Genomic DNA, 8,967 nt, shown 5'->3' with positions numbered 1-8,967 from the left:
TCCAAAATACATTGGAGAAAAAAGGAGCCGCATACTAAATTTGACAAGCTCAGGGGAGGCCTGTGTGGTGGCCTTACAAATTTAGAGACCTAAGTAACCACATAGGATGGTCTGAAATGAAAACTTTTCTAACTAAAAGTGAGTCATGGCAGGTAGTCATGTCATAGAGTCATGTCATAGGCCAATATTTTCCCTGACAAAGGTCAATCTTTACCTTAACTGAGTCTGTAGTCTTTTTGCATCTAGGACCACATACCTTTGGAATGTCAGGGTAATTTTCTTTATTCAGACCCCTCAGGGCACAGTCACTGCACCAGAGAAGGAGACCATTTGTTATTGTTACCTGTGTTAATTAACTGTTAACTATCCTATACCCAACTACGTGAAAGAAGTATATGCCTATTCGGTTTACTTTTTATCCAATTCCAGAGATTTCCTCGCTTTGTTTTCTTCTCCAACCCTAATCTATCACCAATGGACTCAATCCATTGAGATTTTGCTTCCTAGCAATTGTCATTAGTTTGGCTCCCATTAGGAACACCAGCTTCCTTTTACTTTCCCTTCACCATCCTCATTGCGTGGTTTTAGTCCTTCTGATGACCAAACTGGGACTGCTAGTAAGAATTCAGTCTTTTCTGATAAAGCCATTGTAGTCAGGCTTCTATTACCTGCAGCTAAATACAGTCCCAAAGCAAGCCACTAATACACATTCATATCACAGCAGGCCAACATTTTCATTCCTTCTGCAGGCGTGTGTTTCCCTGATTGACAAAGTTTAACCACTTACCGTACAGCTTTTAAAAGTAATTATTAAAAGGCTTGTTTACAATAATATTTAATCACAACTATGGGATCATATACCCAGAAATAATTATTAAATCTATGTTAATTTTTTCCCTTTGTTTTTAACTAAGTCGAGCAGGTGATTTCTATAAGCAGCCAAAATTAGTATTGATAGAGTGCTTACCCAAACAGTACTTTGCTTTTCAAAAATGAAATAACTGAGATAGAGCCTTATGATAGAAACACTTTGTAAAATCTCAGATGTCAGGCAATTCTCTCATTTTTGATACTCCTCAAATTTTATTTAGACGCTTATAGCATCAGGATGAATCTGTGTATCCAGCATTTTGAATCTATGTACAGAGTCAATAGTAAGCAGTCTGGTCTGAGAGGGCTTCTCTCCTTCTAGACAGTGTGATTTCTCTGGGGTCAGGAATTAAAGGTAGAGTAAGGAATGGAAAGACACTCTTGGAGTTGGGATAAGAATCCCAATGCAGAGGCAGTTTTCTAGAGAAGCAGAAGAATTCATTTTAAGGGGACAACGGCCCTACAGAATGTGCTTTGGGGAACGATGGAGAAGAACTGCATCCACATTGTGGCATAAAAAGAAATGGACAGAGAACTACCAGGAGAATGGGAGCTTCCTCCCAGACACTTTGGGTTTGAGGCTTCCAGAGCCATAGGGGAAGTGGGACTAAATCCTCCGATGTCTCAGGGTTAAACCAGTACTTTGACCCTGAGACATCGGAGGATTTTGGAGGGACTGGGCTTGCATCTGTAAAATCACGTAGCACACGTGTCTGGCATATGGTCAATATCCACTGTAGGCCTGTCGAATGTGAATATGTTCATTTGGTCTATGTCCAAGGTAAGTGTAAGTATAATACAAAAGCTTATTGAGAATATAAATATAAGTCAAAACAACAGTTCTGTCAGGCCAAATCATTGGAATTTAAGATTCAGAATGAACAACCACATAGAGAGCATCTGCTTTGCGTTGTGCTGTGCTAGGTACTTTTACATACATTTTCACCTATGCCTTGCCATTGTCCTTCCCATAGAGATGTACTTTGCTCATCTGGCCAAATTAGAAGCCCCACTGCTGTTCCTTCTGAGGACCTCTGCTGGCCAGGATGCTCCACCCCTGTGGAGGAGCCCAAGGAGCGACCAGGGGGCTCTGAGCACGTGTTCCACTGTCCTTACACCCACAAGTCCTTACACCCACAAGGCTCCTGGGTAAGAATGATTTTTTTTTCTTATCTGTGTAGTGCTTTGTGTTCCTACCCAAGAGCTATATTTGTGCCTAACCATTTAATGCCCTCCATTAAGTGTTTATCTCTCCACTTGAGAGAGCTACAGCATATCCATCCCCCCTGATTTGACATCTCATTTAAGGGAATGAGTGGGAGGAAGCCATGAAACAGAGAAACTGAGGTAAAGAGGGACTAATCCCGAATTATAGTTGGATGTTGTTGTTGTTTTTCCAGTTACAGTTGACATATATTAGCTTCAAATGTCATAGTGATTAGACATTTATATAATTTACAAAGTGATCACTCCAATCTAGTGCCCCTCTGACATCATAGCAGCTGTTATAGTTTTAATTTTTTTAATGTACTAGACCAATGTTTCTCAAATTTGAGAACTATATTAACCTTTTCAAGAGAAAAAAATAATTCTCATGAAGTCCCAAGAATATGTCCACTACTTCAGTGGGAGAAACACTACTTTAAAAAATACAAGTCTTATTTTATAAATAAAATGTTTTCAGATGTGAATTATCACTGCAAATGAATTATCTATTATAAGTAAGATGATTTTTATACCCTCTTTAAAATGAAAACTCAACATTTAAAATTCCTCACAAACTTCCAGGCCTCTAAGAATGTAGCAAGTCCCTCTCACCCTCTGCCCAATTCAAGAAAACCTATACCAGCCACAATTTTATTTCTATAAAAAACAATTCCCAATCACATATGGAGTCTTTCCAGGCCCTGACAATGTAAAGCACCACCCTATTTCTTTTGGTGTGAATTTTAGGGGTGAAAAATCCCAGCATAATGTTTTCAACTTGTTCCTATAAAAATATAGTTAATCTGCATTCCATTTGTCTGGGTTTGCTGGGTGTGTGGATGGCTGATGTCATAGCCACAGGCAAGGAGTTCAACTTTGTTTTTCATAAGCTTTTAAGCCCCACTTGCTTTCTCAAGTGCCAGGCACTTTCTGGGTTGGGTTCTTTGACCTGGAGATGCCCATTCCAACCAGTTACTGGTGTTGCAAGGGCTTTAAAGCCTTAGAAGAGCTTTGTCCTCTGAGGTTGCTGGCTGCCCAGACATCTAAGTCATGCTTTTGTGATGACATCTGGTTGTTTGCCATATGGTGTCTCAAGGGGTCTGGCATTATTTTCTGTAAGAATTCAGCAGAATCAAGTTCCAGTGTCCAGGGTCTTAGAGTGGCACTTGACAGGAGAAACCACTACTGGGTGACCTTAAGTACCTTATGGAAATAGGACAAACCATGGGAGGACTTGGATTAACCCATTAAAGGGCAAAGCAAAGAGAAGGTTGGCTGGGACTCCCAACAAAAACTTTGCAAATCAGAAAACTCATCAAAGGACTGTTCTAAAATGTTGGAAATTTCAGGGTGATTTTATTTATTTATTTGTTTATTTAATCTTTACCGGAGGATATTTTTTCCATTGCTTTTCAGAGAGAGTGGAAGGAAGAGAGAGAGAGAGAAACATCCATGTGAGAGAGACGCATTGATTGGTTGCCTCCAGCATGTGCCCCAACAGGGGCCAGCAGATCAAGCCTGTAACCAAGGCACATGCCCTTGGCAGGAATCCAACCCAGGACCCTTCAGTCCAAGGGCCAACGCTCTAACCACTGAGCTAACCAGCAAAGGCAGGGTGATATTTATTAATAGTTCCATTTGGTGCCTATATAAATTCTCGCTTCAAAAATACTGACCACTAAGAATCTCATAGAAAATTTTGATGTCGTTCAGTGGTAGGACAACAAGTGACTTTTTCCTGCTTCTATATATTATTTTCTATAATTTCCAAATGAGCTATAATGATGCAAGGGTAGGGATTTAGATTCAGATAGATTGGCTCCACCATTTAATACCTATTTGCCCCTGGGTAAGTACTAATCTCACTCTACTTCGATTTCCTTCTAGAAAATGGGGGGAATAATATTAATAATATCTGCCTTCATGAGGCTCTTGTGAGGATTAAATGAGACCATTCAAGTAAAGAGCTTACAGTGCCTGACACATAGTAACTATCCCCAAATTTTGGCTATTATTTTTGTTACTATTATACTTTGTTAAGTCTAAGATTCACTTTTTCTCTCTCTCTAATTTTGAACTTCTTTTTAATGTTGCTTACACTAGATGGTAGACATGGCTTAATAGAGAGCCTATCTTTCTATCTTGGTAATACATGGAACAGAAATGCAATCTTAAACCAATGGTATTACTTTGTGTTGGCTGAACAGTTATTTCCCACTCTTATACGTCCTGTGGAGGATGTGAAGAGATAGCATTTAGCCCTGATGCCTCTGGCCTCTCTCTACCCTTCCAGTATCCTCCCATTTAGAGGAGTGGCTCCCCAACTGAAGAGTAAGGCAGCAGCTGGGCTGCAGAGCCTCACCCATTCCTTGCCTGGTCTTGGGACTGCAGTATGGAGGGGGTGAGTTGAAGCCAGGGGAGTGTTGAGCATTGGGGCACTTGCAGCAAACCTGAAGAAATAGATAAGAACTGGAATAAATTTGGGTATCACAATGGCAGTCTTAGATGGAGCTTTAGGTGGGGCCAGGTCACCCAGAGTTTTGACTGTGGAGGTTTGATGCAGTCAGTCTGAACAGCTGTCCAATTATCTTTTAATTACTGCAGCCTGGGCCAGAGTCTCTTTCCCTCAGGCCATGCAGGATTTTGAATTTGCTGATTACTGCTGCTTATGAGGCTCTCTGTTCACAGGCCAGTGTCTGTCTTTTATGAAGGAGGACCCAGCAAATGTATGGGGTTCATGGTTGGTGTTAGCAGACAGCCATGAGGGGGCTGGCAAGCAAGCAGACATTGGCCTTGCTGTCCTCAACAAAGGTACTGTCCCCAAGTGGTGGCTTTGCTGTGCAGGCTGCAGCTTGTCTTTGGATTACACAGGCAAGCATGCTCTGGCCTCCTGGGCTTCTTGCAATACCAGTGGGCCTCAGAGAGATTAGTAGCTGCAGGAGCTGAGGGAATCATCAAGTTGTAGGGAAAAGAGGACATACTTTTAAAGCAACACACTTTTACGGCTTTTATAATGCAATGCAGCTGAGGGGCGTGTGCGTGTGTGTGTCTGTGTGTGTTACAGAGGGTTTTAGTTATGAGTGCCAGACCTTGGTAGGAAGCACTAGCTGATCTACATCCAGGACGAAGGAGGGAACTGTGAAGCAGCTAACCCTGGATCCATAGGGCTAGTGCACAGAGTCAAGAATTACTCCCCACCGTGTGATACTCACATGGCTCAGATTAGATGGCTGGCTTCTTAGGATCAGTGAACTAGCAGCAAGAGGTAGTAAAAACAGCTTCTATGGGAAAAAACAGAAAAGATACATAAGAATGTGAATGCTATGCAACTAACTGGGGCCTACATTCAATTCAATATTGGGGTGCTAGTGAGGGAAAATGTGTGCTCCTATGGAAAACTTATAACTAGGTCACATCTATACTAGCACACACCCTTCATAGTTACCTGATTCTGATTCTATGGAAGCTATTTCACAACTCTGTAAGTTGAAAATAACTAATAGCAATGCAAAATAATTATTCTTAATAGACATGGAAATGATTCCTTCTGTGGAGCGACAACCTTTACACTGCTATCTTATGCAAAAGCCAGTTTTGTATCTATTAGCACATACATTTCAACATTCCTTACTCCCTAAAAATTTGTGCTTCTTTACTTTTCCTTTGAGCCAGTTGCCTGGTTCTTCCATTTAATCAATTAGTTAAATAAAATCTTGAATATTCAAGTGTTTTGTTGTAATTATAAATAAAGTCTTGGTCATCTCATTTATTAGATCTGTAACTTACATATTTAAGTTAAATGTTATGAGACAACCATTACAATTTATAAATGTAAGGCGCCACTATTGAGTAAAGAGATTCTTCCATGAGTGGATGTGTTCCTTCTCTCACCTACTAATGAAGCAGCAGTATGGTTAGTGCAATTTTATGAGTAGATGATCCATTGTTGCAAACACTAATTCTCCTCTCCACCTTGGGTATATGTGCAAGTTGGTTAAAAGGCTCAGGCAGCCTCTGTAATGATCAACAGCAAGATAAGCTAAACTTGGGCTTTTGATGCAGATGACTGTGTCTGTCTGAATCAGGTGGTCTGACCTATCCTCAGTAGCATGTACTCTTCCAATTGCTTCCTCAAAGGCCACTGTGACATCCTTGGCATCTTTGGCATTTGTTTCAAAGTAAAAGTAGTCACCATTGTCCCTGCAGCAGGTTTGGGGTTCTTCTGCAGACACTTGCTGATCACTTATGTCACTCTTATTATCCAAAATCACAAAAGGAAAGCTTTCAGACTCTTTTACATCTGCATAATACAAAAATTCTTTCTTCCAGTTACTCAAGTTCTGGAAGCTTTGAGAATCATTGACACTAAAAGCAGGCAACAGTCAGAACTTCTGTAAAATGGTGTCCTCAGTCTTCTGAATCCCTCTTGACTGGCTGTGTCACAAATCTGCATGACCATCTAACTCCAAATATTTATTTAAAAATTCCACACCTATTGTGTGGAAGAGCTGGGTATCAAACTTAGTCACAGAACTGCTTATTGGAGAACTCTTCCCAACTCCACCATCTCCAAGGAGAATTATTTTAAAAAGTGATGATTTTCCTGCCATTATTAATCTCAAGATCTTTGACCTCAGAACCTTTAGTTGTTCAGTTCAAGCAACATCATTATCCCTAGGGCTCTTGGGAAGATTTACTGAGACACGGGCGGGGGGTGGAGGGGGCAACGGTTCACCATTGTGTCACACTCATTATAGGAGTGCAGGAAGTTTCTCTCAGTCACACAGAGGATGTCTGGGAATTCCCAGCTAGCCTTTCCAGGTACAATGAGGAAAGCAAGAGGGTTAGGGACTGGACAGGCTGGACAAAGTGGCAGTACTGCCCAGGTCCAAACCCCAGTTGTTCCCACCCAGTGCCCAGGAAACAGCATCAAGCAATAATATCTTAAATGCCCTTCTCTGAGAGGAGACAGTATGCATAAGTGGATTTCTCTCTCAACCTAGAAAATTCATAGTCCTAAAAAAGTCTCTTTCCAAGAGCAATTTCCAATTGATTCAAAGTTCACAGGTCATACCTCTGGGCAACTGGCATAACTCTGGCAAATTAATACAGTTCAAACCAAGGAGGTATCTTCTTTTTCTCAATGCTGCTGAGTCTCTGCAGTGGTCTTTGCCATCTTGTTTTGGTTTAGACTAGTTCTGGGAATATAATTTTGTTCTGGGTTAACTGCCCTAGGGACTAAGGATTGAGTCATTTTCTAAATTTGGTAGCTGTGGGGCCAGTGCTATGATAATCTTATATGTCCTACTAATAATTATCCCTGGATATCTTCAAGGGTGGTTTGTGAAAGAGTTGCCATTAAGAAATACCACTGCTTGTGAACTACATTAATTATGGTATGAGGCAACCTAAGCTATAGCTGCAGAAAGAATCACAACTTTACCCAAGATAGAGAATTCCTATATAAAAACTGAACAAGATAAGAAATTGGGAGGGGCACATTTTGAACATTAATGTCTTTATGCTTTAATACTGAGAGGTAGGGGAAATTGATTCTGGACTTTTCACTTTGGGCCACATGCTTTAGATTCACTTGGTAAGCAGAATTCTATTTACAGGCCTCAGTTCTTCTTTGAGAACTGTTAGCGGAAGATAGTTTATATTCATATTTCTATGTTGAACATTTTCTGTTGGACTATCTTAATGTTGTTATTTGCCATCATTGTAAACTTCTTTTTTTAAAATCATTTTTTATTTTCAATTACAGTTGACATACATTATTATATTACTTTCAGGTGTACACTCCAGTGATTAGATATTGCATAACTTAATAAGTGATCATCTCAGTAAATCTCACACTATCTGACACCATACATTGTTATTAGAATATTATTGATTATATTCCCTATGCTATACTTTATATCCTCAAGATTATTCTGTCACAACCAATTTGTACTTCTTAATCCCTTCACCTTTTTTGCCCATCCACCCAACACCCCCTCTCATCTGACAACTGTCAAAACATTCTCTGTATCTATGAGTCTGTTTCTTCTCTGATTATTCATGTTTTGTTTTTAGATTCAATGGTTGATAGACATGTATTTATTGTGATTTTATTGTTCATATTTTTTATCTTCTTCTTCTTAAAAAAGACTCTTTAACATTTCATATAATACTTATTTGGTGATGATGAACTCCTTTAGCTTTTACTTGTATGGGAAGCTCTTTGTCCTTTGATTCTAAATGGTAGCTTTATGGGGTAGAGTAATCTTGGTTGTAGGTCCTTGCTTTTCATCACTTTGAATATTTCTTGCCAATCCCTTCTGGCCTGCAAAGTTTCTTTTTGAGAAATCAACTGACAGTCTTATGGGAGCTCCCTTGTAGGTAACTAACTGCCTTTCCCTTGCTGCTTTTAAGATTCTCAATTTGTCTTCAAACTTTTGCATTTTAATTATGATGTGTCTTGGCAAGGGCCTCTTTGGGTTCCTCTTGTTTGGGACTCTCTGTGCTTCCTGGACTTGTAAGTCTATTTCCTTCACCAGGTTAGGGAAGTTTTCTGTCATTATTTTTTCAAATAAGTTTTCAATTCCTTGCACTGTCTCTTCACCTTCTGGTATCCCCAAGATGCAAATGTTGGTATGCTTGAAGTTGTCCCAGAGGTTCCTTACACTATCCTTATTTTTTTGGAGTCTTTTTTCTTTTTGCTGTTCTGGTTGGGTGCTTTTGCTTCCTTATCCTCTAAACCACTGATCTGATTCTCAGCTTCACTTACTCTACTGTTGATTCCCTGTAAATTATTTTTTATTTCAGTTTGTGTAGCCTTCATTTCTGACATTATTTTTCTTTATGTTGTTGAGGTTCTCACTAAGTTCATTGAGTTTGCTTATAACC

At 39.8% G+C, this 8,967-nt stretch overlaps 1 pseudogene; it reads right to left on the bottom strand.

The window, feature by feature from the left end:
- Positions 1 to 6,099: 6,099 nt before the first annotated feature.
- Positions 6,100 to 6,686, bottom strand: LOC107546491 (ras-related protein Rab-9A-like; annotated as a pseudogene).
- Between the last annotated feature and the right edge of the window lie 2,281 nt (positions 6,687 to 8,967).

The sequence above is a fragment of the Miniopterus natalensis genome, chromosome 3 (genome assembly GCF_054644295.1).
Source record: "Miniopterus natalensis isolate mMinNat1 chromosome 3, mMinNat1.hap1, whole genome shotgun sequence".
In the NCBI taxonomy this organism is placed as follows: domain Eukaryota; kingdom Metazoa; phylum Chordata; class Mammalia; order Chiroptera; family Miniopteridae; genus Miniopterus; species Miniopterus natalensis.
This window is presented reverse-complemented; position numbering and strand designations above follow the sequence as displayed.